Source organism: Lotus japonicus, chromosome 4 (genome assembly GCF_012489685.1).
Source record: "Lotus japonicus ecotype B-129 chromosome 4, LjGifu_v1.2".
Taxonomy (NCBI): domain Eukaryota; kingdom Viridiplantae; phylum Streptophyta; class Magnoliopsida; order Fabales; family Fabaceae; genus Lotus; species Lotus japonicus.
In genome coordinates, this window is record NC_080044.1 from 33,012,346 (window position 1) to 33,031,695 (window position 19,350).

The following is a 19,350-nucleotide window of genomic DNA, read 5'->3' on the forward strand; positions in this document are numbered from 1 at the left end:
GCATTGGTGAACCATTCCCGTTATTCACCATGAGATGCACAGGTGAACCATTCCCGTTATTCACCCGATTGATGCAATATGGTTAGCCAAACATCGAATCGTCCTCACCACACAAGTGTTTAGCTCAAACCCAATCTCAAAACAAACCCAAGAGTTAGTGTCGGTCAATACAACACAACTCGGAGTTAGTGTCGGTCAATACAACACAACTCCCACCACAAAACCCAAAATCAAAGCCAGAGTCAGTGTCGGTCAATACAACACGACTCGGAGTTAGTGTCGGTCAATACAACACAACTCCCACAACACACCCAAGAGTACTAGAGTACTCGGTGACTTTCAATCATCACCATAGCTCACCTTAGTGGCTTTCCCCAATTCCAATAACTCTTCAAAACCACAACGAAAGTCGACTTTTCCCCGTCTTTCGCAATCATTTTCTCCTTTAGGTTCCCTATAATTATTCGTTTAGTAAAAACGTTTCGAATTGGATTAGTCAGGTTATGAGTTTATTTCTCAAAGTCTAAGTCTCCCAAAGTCTATAGTTTTCGAAATTCTAATCATTCTAATTTTCCAAAAACCCTCCAAAAGAAGTTTCCCGGGGAAAGTCTAAGTAAACCAACGAATACCAACAAATGGCTAAGTCTCAAACCCCTCGTTCGAACTTGCCTAGGGTTGTTCATCCAACCCGAAATATCAAAGATCGCCAGATCAATGAATCTCCACTCCGAAGTCGCGTCAAAACGCACAATCCAACACTATCACAATATCACAAGTTATGGAAAGGCATCATAACATCAACTCATCATCACAATCAACATCAGATAAAGCATAAGTCGAATTTCTCGACGCCTATCATACAGTCATAGCTAATAAGTAAGTTGCCCTAACCTCGAGCGGATCCAGCCTCGCAATCAAAGGTTCCTTCACTCAAATGCTCTGAAACTTCCAAAGTTCCTTCAACTGAACCTCGGAGAAAACAAAGCAGAATCCAAACAAAATCGATTAGTTCGATCGCAATACAACACATAAACGATAGACAAAGCATTAAAGCTTCAGAATACGACATTCGGGTACGAAAAGACAAGTTTTCGAAAACGAAAAACTTCCCCCCCAAGGAAATAGCTCTCGGCCATTAAGGGAAAAGAGCTACGGCTCTTTTTCTTCGATCAAATCAATTCACAAGGTAGTTTTAGGGTAAAACTAAGGCAAAGAAACTGTCGGAACAATTTTCGGACAATCAGATCAAAATACGACCGTTCAGGGGCGTTTTGGTCCAAAATAAAAGCTCAAAACCTCAAAGTTATCAGTTCGGAAAACAAATTTGACAGCAATGATCCAAACGACATCCGTGACAACAAATCCTAAAGGCACGAAGTCAGATTACGACTTTTCGACAATAAAGTTTCAAAATGTGCGACAAAAAGGGTTTTGAAACAGTTTTTCAGATCCTTGACAACTCGATCGCAAACGGCGAATACTGACAGAGGTTTTAGACTCTTGGGCACGTAGGGAACATAACCCAAGCGAGAAATCAGAGAAAACGGACAGTTTTACAAAAAGCTCAAAACTCTGAGCACAGAAATGACTACAGAAACGCAGTAGAAACAGTAATCAGAGGTAAGAATCAAGCTAGTTACCTCGGTACCTCGAAGTAGGGACGAACTGCACGAAGATCGGTCGAGTTTTGGAGAAAAATCTTTTCTCCCTTGCTCCCCTTGAACTCGCGGCTTTGAAGGAAAGAAATGGAGAGATATTTTGAAATTCGAGCTATTTATAGGCAGGAGAAATCGCGGGAAAATGAAAATTTCGCGATTCCGATTTTTGCAGCACGTTCACCGATGAATTCTAAGAGAGATTCTGGCGTCAGATTTCCATAACTCAAAACAAATCTCAGACATTTGGGAAAAACGATATCTAAAATCCCAAAAGCGGTGTAAGTTAATCTGTCCCGAAAAACTACTTTTTGCTGTGATGCTCAAACGACAAAACTTCCTACTGAAGAAAGATTGGAAATGTCGAAACAAATCTGGCATCGCGGACGGAAACTTCGTTAGAAGTCCTGAATAGAAAAAGTCTTCATCCATCGCTCGAATCTAGGGTTTCGAAGCAAAGAAATTAGCGTCGTCGAACTTCCGAAAAGTAATTACTATCGTGCGTACAGTCCAGGGTTCCGAAATGAAACGCTGGTCGAAGGAAAAATAAAGAGAATCTTTAAATTTTCCAGGGATTCGAAATCTTACTTAATACGTTGCTCTAAAGCGAAATTAGCCTATTCTGGACACGCTCACCATAAGGCAGGTGTGCAGACGACTCGCGCTAATTCCTGAAGCGACTACGCAACATTCCTCAAGCAATTCCTGAACTTTCTTCTTCATTAATCTTTCTCAAATAGCAAACTCCTGTCACGCTTACACTGATTCTACGCGTGAGTCGAAAATTAACTTGTTCTGAAAATCCAGGTCTTACAAGGAACACTAAAGAACACCAAGTGGTTCATCCCTTCAATATAGGGAAATCAATTACTTCGTAAGAACCAGTCGATGTAAGAAAGATCGACTTAAAAAACAAGCTTCCTGGATGATCAGGAGAAGCAACCACCAACACCCCACGATTGTAAATACTTGTAAAACAATGGGAAACGTGGATAGGGGCAGGTGCATGTTAGCAATCGTAGATTAGCCAAATTTGCCTCTATAAATAGAAGAATGATCATTTGTAATTTTGTACAAACACACAACTCATCAATCAATCAAACAACAATTTTTTGCATTTACTCTTTACCTTTACTTTCATGCCTATACTTTCTAGACTTTAAATTTATTTGCATCATTTTAATAATTTACTATTTCAACACTTTATTTATTCAGCTTTCAGCCATTTACTTTCATCCTTTATCTATTTATTTTTTTCTCTTATCTTACTTTATTAGACTTGTTATCGATATTAATTAACTTCTCAATAACGATCATTGAGAGCTATTTAAGAACATGTGATAAGGAACGTAGTCATTGTTAGAGTCTCACATTGGCTAGAGATGTGACCAATCAAGTGCTTATAAAGGGTAGAGCAACCCTCAACTCTTGAGCTATCTTTTAGGTTGAGTTAGGTCTCCCTAATTCGAATATGGTATCAGAGTCTATCCTAGATCCATTTGTTGTGGAGACTCCCTATATTTTGGTCATCCGTTGATGTTCATTGCATGCTCCAGATGTCCATCCCTGAGCATGAGGGGGTGTGTTAGAGTCCTACATTGGCTAGAAATGTGTCAATCAAGTGCTTATAAAGGGTAGAGCAACCCTCAACACTAGAGTTAACTTTTGGGTTGAGTTAGGTCTCCCTTAATTTAATAGTCACGTCATGGAGTAATAGTTTAATTAGGAAATCGTTAGGTTCCACAATCAACCCAAACAACTACCTAATCCTTAATTAATTTGAAAACCAACAAATGTTATTTCAACTTCGGATGTATTAATAATTCATAAATAATATATTAACTATAAATAAATTGAAGAATAAACAAACCACAACCTAACTATATATAGAAGATAATGTGGCGGCGTGTCATTAATGAAATATGAAATACTAAATCAAGATTCCACGTTGTACTGATTTGGACAATTAATACCTAGGATATAATGTAAATTATTAATTTGGCTGTTGTCATCAATATAATATCATCGATCAATATCAATCAATCAATCAATATATATTAGAAAAGAAAAACTTCTATCAGGCTGATTTAGTGACGTGTCGTTCTCACGTTAATTCTTAGTGACGTGTCATTCTCACGTTAATTCTCATAAAAAAATTTCACGTGTCATTCTCAGGTTAATTCTAATAAAAAAATAATTTTTTTAAATCTTAAATTTGATTAGGATTTAGGTTGTTTATTTTTTGATTTTATCTTAATTTATTTTTGATTTATTTTTAGAGTATTAATTAATTTTTATGGTATTTTTATTGAATTTTCGGATTTTTAATTAAATTAGGATTTTATGAGTTTTTTATTGTGATTTTCTATATTTTAATAGTTTTTATCTATATTTATTTAGTACATTTTTTAATTTTAGATTTGATTGGAATTTAGGTTGTTTATTTCATGATTTTATCTTAATTTATCTTATTATTTATTTCTAGAGTGTTAATTTATTTATTTTTATTTTAAAACCAAATCATTCAAAAAAATTATTACATGCGATATTTTTTTATATCTTCAAGTTTTGGCCCTGACCTGAAACCCTAAACATCTCATGGCATCTCCATGTTGAAGGATGATACTTTCATTGGCTCACCAGGCCGAGTTAACTCAATTCTACCCACAAGAAGGGTAAGTAGCCATGGTCGCAACCCCCATGTTTGTTTACTCAAAAAGTTTTGTTCTTTTTACCAAAAAAATTGTGCGTTTTTTCGTTTGTTGTGTTTTGTGTAGGTGGGTGGAGCATGATCCATGGAGATCTTGGAGAGCGTGAAGGTGTGTATTACTAAGGCTTGGACAAGGTTAATGATTTCAATTTTTTTCCTATCAGTATCTATTGAGAAGTTTATCCAAATTTCAAACTGTCTCATATTCATGTTGAGCACCTCCCTAACACATAAGGTGACAGAAATAGCTCCACGGAGTATAATTCCTTTTGCAGAGAAAACTTCGCAATATGAACAAGAGTAACAAGGGAGTGAGTAACCGTGAGGCAACCAACCAAATAACATGGATGATTTAACATCAAGCAAGGTAGGTGTCCATTAGGACCTCTCTAGGATGTTTGTTCAATACTTTTTATTTGAGTATTCAGGCAAGGTGGGTGTCCATTAAAACCTTTCTAGGATGTTTGTTCAATACATTTTTATTTGAGTATGCAAGTGTCAAAATTTATAGTCTAACATGTTGATTTCTTTTGTTTGTTGGCCTAAACTATTTATATTTTTAAAAGAAATAAAAAGGCTCGAATGTAGGATGGTGTGGTCAACTGCTGATTGAATTTCACCGTTACTGTACTCCTCGGGAACTATCAAATATGTGAGGTATGTGGAAAGGCAGTGTGATTCATTTCACCTTGCAATTTAGATTTTTTCATAGCTTTGGTGGAATTCTTCTACAACTGAGTACCTATAGGTTAGTGTTAATTTGGAATTGGCAAAACCTATTGCTAGGTTGTATTTTTTTTTTTCTGGAATGGTGAATTTTCTTTAGAATTTTATGGTCCCTTATTTGCTTCAGCTAAATCATGAGAACATTTATTTGTTTGCATATGAACTTTTTGTTGTATATTTTATTGATATTTCAAAAGATTTAAAGTCAATTTAAATTAAAAATATTTATCTATTTATGATTGGCATCCCGTTTATGTTTACAATTAAAATATTGATTACATGGTCAATATGTTACCATTCAATATTTCCCTCTCTGTTCTTGCATCCGTTTAATGCATTGGCATATTATAATGCTCTTAATATTCCTCTTACCGTTTTTTTCATTGATTATTAGAAATAAAGCCTATTGTAAGTTACCTATACTATTTGAATTTTGGTCATAAAAATGATTGAGTCACGTTGAAGTTTTCCTGCATATATTGGATGTACGTGTTTTGCAGAAAAGGGAGAGAAAAAGCAAGAGAGTACAACACATAAGTTCTGAAATTGATATTCCAGTGGTTCTTCTTAGTTCTGAGTCATAACCAATTGATTAGTAGAGTTTGTTGTATCCTAGGGAGTTATCGCATCTTGAGCGAATAGACTCTTGAGGACAATGTCATGTGACACGCCCCAAACTATTGTGATTACATTTGTAATATTTGGTTTGATACCAATATAATTTTATTGTGTTCTCACTGCAATATTTCCAACACTTGATATATAATTAAGTGATTGAAAAATTTATATGTTTTATCATTTATGTGAAATGATTATGTTACAATATTTAATATTTAATGTGATTTTGTTTTAATATGTTACAATATTTAATGTGATTTTCAGATTTTGTTTTAATATATATCTACCTCTTTAATATTAAATTGTTCTTTAAACCTAAATTAATATATTCTATCTCATTTAATCATTCATTGTTGTAATCACGTAGACTTATATCTAAAAAAAGATCTTGCATTTTCAAAAAAAAAAAAAAAAGATCTTGCCCAATTTAATTCTAAGTTAAATTAGTTAAAAAAAAAAGACAAACCTGTTTTGAATGAGATCAAATTTTGAGAAAATCAGTTTTTTTTATTCAAAAGGGAAGGTAAAAAAAATGAGTTCCCTAGCATATCAATGTACAAACTTTGTTTTTGTTTTGAAGAGGAAGCCGTTGGTGCAAGGAATTGACTTTTACCTCAAAGTCGTTACAGGCATCTTGGCATTGACAATCATGATGCAAATGTGGTAAATTCATCTCTTATGAGACAACTCTTTAATTCAGTTTTACTATTTAAACTCGCCAAAAAAAAATATGTAATGTTGAGATTATAATCCATTAAAATTTAAAAGATTTTCCTTAATTATCTAAGATTTAAACAAACACGTATAATTACATTCATGATTAATTGATGTATCAAATACAATATACATATTCCTCGTGCAACGCGCGGGTAAATAAACACTAGTTGCTTTCCTTTAATGTGGACAAGTTCACAGAAATTGTTCATTATATCGAAATTAAAATAATTAAATGATATACAATCATATATTATACTCTCACTATAGCGTGTCGTGGAAAATGACTGAACGGGGAGTTATTTCAGAAGTATATATATATATATATATATATATATATATATATATATATATATCTAAAAAAGCAGTTTTGAGAGTAATTATTCATAGAAGTAGGTATTGTTAGCAAACTATAACATGAAAACCAATCATAGCAAGAAAACAAGGACCCAGAGGACCCACTCAAGGGGATGATGTAGTAGGTTAATAGGTTGATGTTGTGTAGGCACGGAAGAAGTTTTCTTTTGCTTTATCACCACCATCATCATCAGCATATCACTCTATTTTAAGTGATCGATAATTAATGACTTATGACATCATGACTTAAGCAATTTGATCAAGTAGAGGACCCACGTTCACTTATAGCAAAGAAAAAGCGAATTATATGTATTACTCTATTTTCTAGCGAAGGGTGCATATTTGACGAACGCACCGTGATAAAAAAAAGGCAATTCCATATCATGCATTTGAAGCATTTTTCTATCAAAGTGGAAAAAGATAAAAGATGAGTTTTGATTTTAGATCGATAGTTTTCTGAATGGGTGTTAAATAAGTTGTGAACACTTAAAAAAAAAAGGGTTATGAACCTATATCAAAAAGGTTTTGATTTTAGAGAAAAAAGAAATTGAGTAGAGAGAAATAAGTGAGAAATAAAGTAAATTTAGAGATTGTTTGGTATGATAGAGATAAATGAGAAAGAGAAGAGAAAGAATGAGGTGTAAAATTAGATTTTACATTAAAAGACATTTTGGACTAATATGTAAAATAATAAAATAATTGTATTCAAAAAAGACATAAGGACATAAAGGTAATAGGAAAGAAAAAACGTGATGAAGTTGCATCTCTCTTCAAAATGAGCAGACCACAAAAAGCATATGAATCACCCTCTTTCCTCTCTCTGCGTTACAGTAATTGAAACCAAATGATGGTGAGATAAAACTCTCTCCTCAAACTCCATCTACTCCATCTCTCTCTGCACTAAATCGGTGGTAACAAACAGAGCGTAAAGGTTGATGTTCATCAGTGAGATGCAGATAATATTTTAAGATTTTTTTAGGTTTTTATCATGCAGAAAATTAAATTATAATATTTAAATTTTGTGAGACTCACGTACTTTAGAGTAAGGAGTATAATCATTTACATAAATTCATTCATGTTATTGATGAAAACAGTTTCAATTATTATACTTATAGTTTTAGTATGTTGTTAGAGACAAAAAAAACTATTGTAGTGCTTCTTTGCATTCCTTTATCCGTTCTTCTTCGATAGAGAAGAAGAGAATAATAGTGCTGAAACGACATTGTATTTTTTACTAGTTTTGCTAGAGTATCGAGAAATGTTTGTGCTCGAATATAACATTAGACCGGGCGAGCCCCCTATAAGGGCAACGCCCTAAGACAGCCCGCCCCCTGGCGGGTAACTTGGCTTTTAAACTGGGCCTATACACGTGGCCCATAGGGTTCATTTAGGAGAAAGGCAGAACGCAGGGTCCACACCCTACACCTATAAATAGGTGACAGTTATCAGTTGTAAGGAACTTTAACTCATTTCTTAACTATTCAAGTAAAATTCAATTACTCTCTCTCTAGTGCAATCTCTCTACACTCTAGGTACTACCCTTCCTAACAATGCTCCATACTAGAACATTTGACGCCGTCTGTGAGGATCGGTAAACTCTTGATTCCTAGTTCACGTGGATTGATTGCACGATCGAGTCTCTTTGAACAATCGGTTGAAATTTCTTTGTTTCTGGTTTCTCTCGGGTGCCTGTGTGATCGCCCGGTGTTGTTTGAGTGTGATTTCAGACTCGTTTAAGTCCTGGAAGACAGAAACTCGTCGCAGAAGGCACCGCGATTCACCAGAACGACGATGAATCTCACCTACGCGTCGTTTCCGACAAATTCGCCGTGAATCGCCAGTTCTGCAGCAGGGAGCCGCAGCAGGAGCAAGCGGTTCCTCCTCCTCCGCCTCCTCCATCTCCACCACCACCGCCTCCATCACCTTCACAACACGTAACTCCAATACCTTCTCCTGTTCCGTCACTCTCACCGAAGCAACCTCCTGTGCACGTTACCCCGGGGGAATGGCGTCAGGTGATGCGCAGTATAGGCCATATCCAATAGCGGAATGCGCATTTGCAGGCACAGCTTGACTTTTTCCGTCGAGAACAGCAGGACGACGGCGCTCGCGAGGCGGACACGGTGGCGGAATTCCATCCGTTCTCGGCTGAGGTGGAGGCGGTAGTAATACCAGACAACATGAAGACATTGGTTCTGGATTCGTATAGTGGAGATTCTGATCCTAAAGATCATCTCATGTATTTCAACACAAAGATCGTGATTAGTGCAGCGTCGGATGCAGTAAAGTGCAGGATTTTCCCATCCACATTCAAGTCGTCGGCGATGGCGTGCTTCACAACGTTGCCGCGAGGTTCGATTTCAAATTTTCATGACTCTTCCTCGAAGTTCTTAGTTCAATTTTCCGCGAATAAGGTCCAGCCAGTCACAATCAACAATCTGTATAACATTCGCCAACAAGAGGGTGAGTCCTTGAAGCAATTTATGGCGCGATACAGCGCAGCATCCGTGAAGGTAGAGGATGTCGAGCCGCGCTCTTGCACCTTGGCATTCAAAAATGGCTTGCTATCTGGAAAGTTGAATAGCAAACTACGCAGGAAACCAGCTCAATCCATGGCGGAGGTGCGCGCTCGAGCAAGCACGTACATCCTGGATGATGAAGATGATGCGTTCAAGCGCAAGCGCGCAAGAATGGAAAGGGACGGAGCGTCGGTTAAGCATGCGCGGAAGGACAAGTATTGTTCCTTCATGAACATTGAGATGAGGTATAGTACCCAAGGTGTAAGGAACGTGATGTGAGATTCCTAGAGAGTGAGAGCGTAACCGCTTAGAGAGAGAGAGTGCAATTGAATTTCAAGTTTGTCATTTCTCAAATGAGCTAAGAGTCTCTTACATTTGGTATCCCTCCCCTATTTATAGTTGGGGGAGTTGGGCTTAGCGCCTCTAAATCACTCTAATGGGCCGGTTGGGCCTCCGGGATGAAGGCCCAAGTCCCTTGTCCGCTCCTCACCTTAGGCCAGCGCTCCTGGGCGAGGGACCCTGGGGTCTCGCCCAGTCCACAAGACACCGAGCTCGAAGCATGAGAGCTAAGTGTGTCTTTAAACAAGAAGAAACAAGGCGATGGCCATAAGAAGCTAACTAGTGCTAAAAATTAGGTACGGAAATAAAGAGCAATTGCCAACATGGCTTGGTAATTTAAAGCTTAAAAATTTAAAGTTTTGAACGCCTCGTCACGCTTCCTTGGCGACATAAGTCCACAAGCAAGCTTGTGGCGATGATACTGGATCTGCTCGCCCCGCCATAGTTACGCACGTGTCCTGATTCGTGACCCCTTGACATGTGTCGAGCCTTCGCCACGCGTTGCGCCCTGAAGCGACACAAAAGTTAGCGAATCCAAGGAATCTCAACCGCTATCTTTGAAACGTCCTTTCGAATCACGGTAGAGCCTGAAAATTTGAATTTAAACCTATAAGCTTCAACTGTTGTAACCTTTCGTTTAATGCATTGTTTTTCCTCTTCCCGAAACTCGCGCTGCACTCCCTTGAGTAATCATTTTATCCTGCCACGTCAAGGCACGATTTCCCAACCGCTACTCTCCCTGGCCTTTATATCCTTTCCCCTTCCATCATTTACCTCTTTCCATCAACTGTTCCCACATTCATTCCTGACTCTCACACTGGTTCCCTTTGCCGATCTTGCGAACTTAAAGCTCCGGCCCCTCTTGCTCCTCTTCTCACAGTCCTTTCCGGGTTAGTTTCTTATCCTTTCTTTCTCCTTCTATTTTTACGATGCCTTCCGCAGGGGCCCTTTCCTCCGTAAAGGAAATCAAAGCCCATCGCTTGGCAACCTTTGCCACTCTCCCTTCCCCCATCTCCGAGGCTCCTGATCAGGGGATCCTTGACCAACTATCGGAGCTTTCCACCAGCGAATCCCTTTCTGACCTTGCCCACAGGGCTGGTGGGCTTTGCTGTTCTCCGCTACTAGAGGACCTCCTTCGCACTGCCGGCTGCCAAGCGCAAGATCGCCCCTGGCAACACCGTGCGGTTAATGACCCCAAGTATTCCCACTTCTTCTTTGTATACGAATACTTGTTTCTTGATCTTGGTGTTAAACTTCCCTTTTCACCCTTTCTCACCCAAGTGCTGTGTGACATTAACGTTTCTCCTTGCCAACTTCACTCTTGCTCCTGGGCCTATCTGAAATGCTTTGAAATTCTCTATCGCAGCGTTGATGTGGTGCCTTCCCTTGCCCTCTTTTCTTTTTTCTTCGAAGCAGATCCCCGATCTCTGAAGACCCATGGTTGGATCATTCTGGTGCCCCGGTCGGGCCGTGAACGATTTTCCCCTTACAAGGTTGGCCCTGAATCTTGCCTGGCCCGCAGGTACTTCCGGGTCATCGTCCACCCGGCTTACCCCACTTCATTTACACAAAAGGATGGGAAGGCCCTTTTCCCTTTTTATTGGACCCAATGTCCCAAAACCACATCCAATTCCCTCGAAACGCGTTCCTCATCTCCAGAAAATTCCACCATTGGTGTCTTATCCCAACTTCCTCTTTTCCGTTGCGCTGACTTGCTTGGCGCTTCCCCAGGATCCAAACTGCTTCCTCGATAAGGTTTTTCCATTTACCGCCTTCTTCACGCCTTCCTCTTAATCTTCTTCGCTTCTGATGATTCTTTCCTTTGTTTTTCAGGGAATATGAAGTTTTCTACTTCCGAACTGCTGGAGGCCTTCCTCTCCGGGAACGTTAAGGCACCTTCTCCAGCTCAAGTTGGAGAGAAAAGGCGAAGCTCGCCGATGGGCGGGGGCTCACCTCAGAAAAAGAAACTGGGTGAAACAGGCTCCCAAGTCGCACCTCTGATTTACGCGGGCGAGGGACCCATCGCGTCCGCCCCGGCTGTCTCGGATAGCACACGTGACTCCTTGGTGCCCGATCATCATGGCGAGGCGAACACTCCCCCTGCTGTGGATACCTCTTGCCCCTTGACCTCGATGGCGGGCCTGCAGCCTCCGTCCTCTGACTGCCCGCTGTCTCCTCCGCCCGTCCAGACTACTCACGATTCACCACCCCCAAAGGTTGGCGGTGAGGAAAAGGAAACTCCCCCGGGCCGCCCAAAGGACCCCTCCAACAACTCTTCCGCCGATCCCTTCTCCTTCTTGCTTTCTCACCCTTACCTTGAGAAATTGAGGGAAGTTCCAACCTGTAAGACCCAAGTTTTTAAGTTTAGAATAAGGGAATAAAATTCCTATTCACGATTAGGTTTGATGTATCGTGAAGGAAAACCTGAACAAGTGTTTATTGAATGGAATAAATTTATGAAGGAGAAAGTTCAGGAAAAGGCTAAGGATTGTATCAAAGTCGATAAAAGTTATAGCACGATTAGTATACGCTTAAACCTAGGGCAAGAGCGCTAGTAAATAGCTAATTTGCACTTAAAGACACGATGGAAACTAATTCCAAAAATCTTCAGAGAAATGTTAGAACTTCTCTTAATCCTTCCATGACAAGCGTTTCGATGCGAAACCCTGAGATATACGAACGTTCGATTCCAATCCTCGGAGGTTTGCCGAAACTAAAACCCTGATAGTTCAAGAAACCTAGAATGAACGGTTGATGAATTCTTTTTCTATTCGGAGCTTCAAATGAAGATTCCACACGCGTACACCCATTTCTCTTGATGTTTCCAATCTTTCTTCAGAAGGAAGTTTTCTCTTCCGACATCCACTGCAAAAAGTAGTTTTTCAGGTAAAATAGATTTACACCGACTTTGGATTGTTTACCTTAATTCCAAGAAACCTCTTTTGAGTTTTGGAATTCTGTCGCCAAAACCTATCTTAAAATTCACGGAGGATGGCGCCGGAAAAATCGAAATCGCGAAATTTTCATTTTCCCGCATTTTCCCATCCCCTATAAATAGGAGAAAAACCAAAAACTCTTCACCATTTCACCCACAAACCCGCGAGCTTAAGGAGAAGGAGGGGAGAAGAAGATTTTCGCCGTTTCTTGCTTGATCGTTGCTCTGACAATTGCTACTTGAAGGTATCGAGGTATAGATGCTAATCCTTACTTCTGATCGTCAATTCCGTTGTTTTTCACTATGTCTTTCTGTGCTCTAAGTTTTGAGGTTTTTGCAAAACTGTCCAGATAACTTCATCTTTCTATCTAAACCTCTTCCCTACGTGCCCAAGAGCATGTTTAGCGGATTACATTTCGCCGATTCTCGCCGAATTGCCGCCGAGTTTCAATTCTGCTCCAAATACCCATTTTTAGACAAAGTTTCATCCTTTATACTGAAAAGTCTCGACTTAGCTTAGCGCTAGTAGGATTAGTTGTCATAAACGTCGTTGGTGACGTCCCCATCCAATTTGTTTTTCAAATTTCCAATTTTGAAATTCTGAGCTAAAAATATTAACCAAAATACCCCTGCGACAGTTTTCGATCCGATAATTTTTCCAAGTTTAGATTCGCCTTAGTTACGACTAATGATAACCTAGGAACCAAGTTTGATCAAAGAAAAATCGACGCACACAATTAAAGTGTGTGGCCGTGAGCTCTCCAAGGGAGGGGAGAAAATTCCTTTTTCGAAAACTTGTCCGATCGCGTTAGATTATCGTACTTCGGAGTATATGCAACTTCGTGTAACCTTAGTGAGTATTGAGTGCTGAGTTTCTGACTGATTATGATGGAATTCTGTGGTTTTTGCTCTAAGGTTCATTTGAGGAGTTTCAAGAAGAGGAAGGCGTAGAGTGTGAAGGAACGCTTGAGGATAACGCTGGAGGAACTGCAGGTGAGGGCTACTCACTGAACTATTAGTTAATGCTTTAGGTGTCGACGAATTCGACTTGATTTACTGTTTATGCACTTGTTTGTGTGTTGACTGGGAAAATGTTTTCTGAGGCTTCGCCTGAAAATGATTATTATTCATCTCTTGATTGTTTTTGAGATTGATTTACATGCTATGTGCTAAATGGTTAATCTAGGATGTGTGATATTTGCCCTATATGCTAAGTGCTACATGGTTAATCTAGGATGTGTTGATATATGTGCCATGACTGTTGGATTGCGCTAATTTGACTATGCAATTACACATATATCTGTTGTGCTACCGAGTGAGGATAACGGGCATGTTATGCCAAATTTATTATGAGATTTTGGGAAGTTTGACGAGACGAACGGAGATTCGGGCCTTGTTATTGTTTTAGTGGATCGAGACATTCTCTGGGAGTTATTTGGGATTATGGGATCTTTGAAACTCATAAGATTTGTGATAAAACTAAAGGGAAACTATTTTACAAGGAAAATTCATAAGACATTAAACAACCTCTAAATCTTTAAATAATGATAACAATCTCGAAGGAAAGCTTAGGATTCAAATCTTAGTTTTGGAAAATGAGAAGTGTCGTCGAGTCCAAGTGTTGAGGAAACTAATAAGTTCTGAGTATGTTGATACTCTTTTGCTCGAGGAGCAGTTTTGTTCTTGGGCTATCTAAAAGATAAGCCGGGAAACGGGTAGTTTCCGAATATGTTGATACTCTTTGCTCGCTGAGCAGTTTTGACCATCGGATGGAGATGTGTCGGATGATTCGAGAAATCATCATGAGATAATGTGTTTATAATTAATTGTCTTTTGTCGCAGAATCGACATTTGCCTTAGGGTATGCTTTTAGAGACAATAAGTTAGCTAGAACACGTGGCGACGTGTCGAGTGAGGTCGGAGACGTTGTTTGGCTAATCACTTTGCATTCATGCACACATTAAGAGGTTAATACACGGTGGGATGCCGGACCTCGGTGGATTCCAAAATGGTCATAAGACCGGATTTCCACTTAAGAACACTACGGTGATTCTTAGTAGCAGACCGAAATGAAAGACCTTCGGGTTTACTGCTGATCTGACAACTGTTGTTGTTGGTGTAAGAGGCACGCGGGCCGAAATGGTCCCACCGTGGCTGGTGTTAGGGCTGATCCGTTGATGCCCATCCCTCCGGAATGCATCTTGTCAACCGGCATCTCATTCATGCAACATGCATACTGACTTAGTTGCCGAGTGCGATTGATACTTGTTAATCTTACTTGATGCATGCTAATTGTTATTATTGTCATTTATATTCATTGGGAGATATACAATGTTATGATGTTATCACTAACTACTAAGCCTAAGTAGCTATCCCTTAAACTGTATCTATTGGAGTTATGACTTACATAATTCTTTGGAGTTGATCCTCGCGTCTTCTGTGTGTGTTTTGGCGGACTACACCCTTTGTCAGATGTCCATGGCGGACTGGTTCATGATGGTTCACCCTTCGGGGGGGACTAGTGTAAGGCCCGAGTTTTAGGCTTATGTTAAGTGAATAAACTTTTTATTCACGATTAGGGTTGATGTAATGTGAAGGGAAACCTGAACGAAAGTTTATTAAATGAAATATATTTATGAAGGAGAAAGTTCAGGAAAAGTTCAAGGATTTCATTATGATCGATAAAAGTTATAGCACGAACGTTTTACGCTTAAACCTAGGTCAGAAACCCTAGTATATAGCTAATTTTCACTTTTAGGCACGCTGGCAGTTAATTCCAAAAATCTTCAGAGAAATGTTAGAATTTCTCTTCTTCCATATATAACAATCGTTTCGAGGCGAAACTCTAGGATCTACGAACGTCCGATTCCAATCATCGGAAGTTTGCCGAAACCGAATCCCTGGTATTTCAAAACCCTAGAATTTCCCGACTTTGAGGACTTTATCTATTCAGAGCTTCAAATGAATATTCCACACGCGTACACCCATTTCTCTTGATGATTTCAATCTTTCTTCAGAAGGAAGTTTTCCATTCCGACATTCGAGGCAAAAAGCAACTTATCGGGTAAAATAGTTTTACACCGACTTTGCACCGACTTTGCATTAGTTGCCAAAAATACAAGGAGATATCTTCTTAGCTTGGGAATTCCTTTGCCAAAACCTATCTTAGAATTCATGGAGAATGACGCCGGAAAAATCGGATTCGCGAAACTTTCATTTTCCCGCGAATTTCCACCTTCTATATATAGCAAACAAAGGAAGAAAAAACACAATTTTCCTCCATTTTCTCTCCTCTAAACCGCGGCCAAGAACAAGGAAGAAGGAAGAAGAGTTTTTCTTCATCGTTTGCTTGATCGTCGATCAATCAGTTGCTACTTCAAGGTTTCGAGGTATAGTCGCTAATCCTTACCTCCGATCGCTTTTTCCATAGCTTTTCTGTAGAGTTTCCTGAGCGGATAGTTTATGGGTTTTTGCAAAACTATCCTGAATCTTTCATTTCTGATTCTAAACCTCTTCTATGTATGCCCAAGATCACTTCTGCCGGATTAGATTTTCCGTTATGTCGCCGGAATTCCGCCGGAATCAATTTGAACCTAAAATACCCATTTTATGTAGTTTTTGAGTAAAGTTCCAACCTCTAGGCTGAAAACTATCGCCTTAGCTTAGTGCTAGTAGGATTAGTTGTCATAAACGTCGTTGGTGACGTCCCTGCAAAATTTTATTTTTGGGATTTCAGTTTTGAAAATCCTAAGTTAAAAATCATGACCAAAATACCCCTGCGACAGTTTTTGATCCGATAATTTTTCCGAGTTCAGAATACCCTTAGTTACGGCTTATGAAAGCATAGGAACCAAGTTTGATCGAAGAAAAATCGAACCCTACAATTACCTATAGTGGCCGAGAGCTATAAGGGGGGAGGAGGAAATTTCCTTTTCCGAAAACTTGTCTTTTCGCGCTAGATTATCGTACCTTAGAGTATAGATTACTTCGAGTAACCTTAGTAAGTATCGATAGCTTAGTTTCCGATAGATTCTGATTGATTTTTTGTGGTTTTGTTCTAAAGGTGATTTTGAGGAATTTCCTGAGGATCAACACCTTGCTTGTGAAGAAGAGTTTGAAGTTTTTGCTGGAGAACCTTCAGGTGAGGGCTTCTCACTGAATCTCTAGTTAATGCTTAGGGTCGATATTTCGACATTGTTTACTGTTTATGCACTGAGATTGTGTGTGATTGAAAATGTTTTCTGAGGCTTCGGCTGACAATGTAGATGATTCATCTACTGAATGTTTTTGAAGATTGACTTACATGCTATGTGCTATGTGGGTAATCTAGGATGTGTGGTGCATGCTTTATATGCTAAGTGCTAAGTGTTTATGACGCGATTTATTGATATATGACATGTTGTTGATTGTGATGATTTAAATATGCTTTACACTGAAAATCTGAGATTCTGAATGGTGAGAATAGCGGGCAGGTCATGCCGATTTTATTTTGAGAGTTTTGAGAAAGTTTGATAGGACGAACGAGGTTCGGGCCTTGTATAGGGTTTATGGATCGAGACATTCTCTGGAGTCATTTGGGGATTCGAAGATCCCGAGAACTTATAGGAATTGCGATAAGACTAAAAAGGATATTATTTTGAAAAGAAAATTCATAAGACATTAAACAACCTCTAAATCTTTAAGTAAGGGTAATAATCTCGAAAGGAGGCTTTGGATGAAAATCATAGTATGGAAAACGAGAAGTGTCGTTGGATCCAAGTGTTGAGTCCGTTGGTTGTTGTGCTGTTGGAGCAGCGATGTTGTTGGGCTATCCTGGGGATAAGTCCGGGGAACCGTTAGTTCCCGAGTATGTGATACTCTTGTGCTGTTGGAGCTGCGATGTTGTTGGGCTATCCTGGGGATAAGTCCGGGGAACCGTTAGTTCCCGAGTATGTAATACTCTTGTGCTGTTGGAGCAGCGATGTGTGTTGTGAAGTGTGTCTTTTGTCGCAGAATCGACTTTGCCTTAGGGTAAGATTTTAGAGACTTTAAGTTACCTAGAACACGTGGCGACGTGTCGAGTGAGATCGGAGACGTTGGTTGACTAATCATCCTGCATTCATGCAACATTAATGGGGTATTAACACAGGACGTACTCTGGACCTCGTCGGATTCCAAAATGGTCATAAGACCCGGATTTCCGTGATAGAGCGTCTGTAGACGTCTCTTGTAGCAGACCGAAATGGCAGACCTACGGGTTACGGCTGATCTGACTACCGTTGTTGTTGGAGTAAGAGGCACGCGGGCCGAAATGGCACCACCGTGGCTGGTGAAGGGCTGATCCGTTGATGTCCATCCGTTCCGGATTGCATATTGGTTGACTGGGTTAACCTGCATACATATCATGCAACATGCATACTAATTTAGTTGTTGAGTGTGATTGCTATTTGATTATCTTACTTGTAACATGCTAAGTGTTATTATTGCGTTCATGTTATTGTGGAACATGCAACCCTAGGAATGATATCTTTAGCTATAAGCCTAAGTGGCTATCTATTATTTGTACCTATTGGGTTTATTATCTACATAGTTCTTTAGAGTTGACCCTCGCGTCTTCTGTGTGTGTTTTGGCGGACAACGCCTTTTGTCAGATGAACATTGCGGATTGGTTCGCAATGGTCCACCCTTCGGGGGGGATTAGGTACGAGATGATCGACCAGGACGACCCCGGGTCGTGGGTGGTTGACCCCGCGAGCCACCGAGCGACGTATTCGGGGCGTATCATGGAGGACCACGTGGATAGTGGAGGACTCTTGAGGTCAGGAGTGTTGAGGCGATGCTCTATCAGCTTCAACTTGCCACCGGGCGTTCACTGTGGACCAGGTCTTGGAGGAGCACCGCCGCCACCGTCATCTTCAGAGGAGGAGGATTCCTCAGAGGAGATTCCAGTGGGAGTGCCTTCGGCAGGGTCTAGTGCACCCTCCGTTGCGATCATTGATGATCAGGGTTCGGGCCCTAAGCCCGTGAGTCCAGCATCGGAGAGCGTTGCAGGAGCGAGGGGAGGACGGATAGGGTTGATAGACTTGGTCGTTCTGGATTCTGATTCAGACGACGATCATGCTAGCACATAGTTTTGAGTGTTGGTATGAGCTCCTCGAGTTAGGATTAGTGTAGGAGTAGAGTTTTAGCTCTGACAGTCTTGCTTCATTTGTTACTTAGGGGACAGGGTAGATCCGCCTATAGCTTTTTGTGTGGTTTCCTTACGGGAATCACAGAGAGTTGGTTGGACTTAGGAGGTCTTATTTTCAGGCCATTGGGTCAGCTGATTCTCAGTTTTGAGGGATGGTGTTGCGGGCACTTCACCCTTTTCATTTGGTTTGTATATATTGCCTACGGGCATTGCACTTTTCTTTCCGTCACTGGAGGTTACTCGTGACGAGGTTGTTACTTACAGCGGGGGCTGTTTATATATTGTATATTAGTTTTATTACTTTTCGCATTTGGGTTTTATTTAATTCAGTCTTGTCTTAGTTATTATCAAAAAAAAAATATTCACGTTTTTCCGCATTAAGTTTACTTTTGGTTACTAAAGTGACGCCACCGAAATCGGGGTGTTACAACTAGATTCGAGATGCTCGATCAGGATGACCCCGGCTCATGGGTGGTCGACCCCGCTGGCCACCGAGCGACTTACTCGGGGAGGATTATGGAGGACCGTGTCGACCGTCTGGGACACTTGACGGAAGGAGTGCTGAGGAGATACACTGTGAGCTTCAAACTGCCACCCGGCGTGCACTG